The following is an 817-nucleotide window of genomic DNA, read 5'->3' as shown; positions in this document are numbered from 1 at the left end:
ACCTATTCCCCCTCTCATATTTATTTATACATCTATATTTATATATAGTATTGTCATTTGTGCTAGGCAGAGTAAATGGCATGGTCTCTCTCTCTCATATATATCTATCTATAGATAGCATTGTGTCTCTCTCAACAGAGACAGAATGCCATACCATTACTCTACCAAGAACAAATGGCATACTAGCCTCCTTTCCCTCAGCAGATTCTGGTGTTATGTATGTACATAGACCACACATATGCCTGAATTCTATAAGGCTACTTGGATATATTAAGATGGGCTAGTCCACAGAAATGGTGCCAACCTAAAATAAACTCTATGACCCTGCATGGTAGCAACAGAACCTCTGACAGATAATTAATTACACCCTACAAGACACACTGCTGCCTATCTCCTTAAACAAAGAAAATTGTAGAATGTGCTATGTGGAGTGCTTGCACTACAAACTTAACACTTTAATGTTTATACAACATATTAGAGATTGCAACCTTACACATAAGGAAATTTAAGAAGTACCTTCCCAGTGGCATACTGTGGGTCTCCAGTGCCCAGGAGCCAATGCCTAAATTTCCGCCCCTGGGGACGAGCCAAGCAGGGCGCGGTGTCCCCCCCTCCCATGGGAAAATTAAGATCACAGCACACCGGACACCAGGGGAGGGGCAGTAGCCAGAATTACGGCCAGAACAGTTAAAAAAATTTAGAGCCCACCAGGCAGGTAGGTAGACCATACATCAAACACAGGAAGTGCTGTGGTCTCTCCAGCTGGTGCCCCCCTCCCCCCCACCCCCAAGGCTAGCACCTAGGGGCCATCCCCCTC

At 45.0% G+C, this 817-nt stretch overlaps 1 protein-coding gene across 3 annotated transcripts in view; it reads right to left on the bottom strand.

The window, feature by feature from the left end:
- The window catches only part of HACE1 (HECT domain and ankyrin repeat containing E3 ubiquitin protein ligase 1), a 97,342-nt gene that overhangs the window by 89,643 nt on the left and 6,882 nt on the right, over nt 1-817 (bottom strand). The gene's annotated exons all lie outside the window — the stretch shown is intronic.

Source organism: Gavialis gangeticus, unplaced genomic scaffold (genome assembly GCF_001723915.1).
Source record: "Gavialis gangeticus isolate Ggan-Ray unplaced genomic scaffold, GavGan_comp1, whole genome shotgun sequence".
Lineage (NCBI taxonomy): Eukaryota > Metazoa > Chordata > Crocodylia > Gavialidae > Gavialis > Gavialis gangeticus.
Note: the sequence above shows the minus strand (reverse complement) of the source record. Positions and strands in the feature narration are given on the sequence as shown.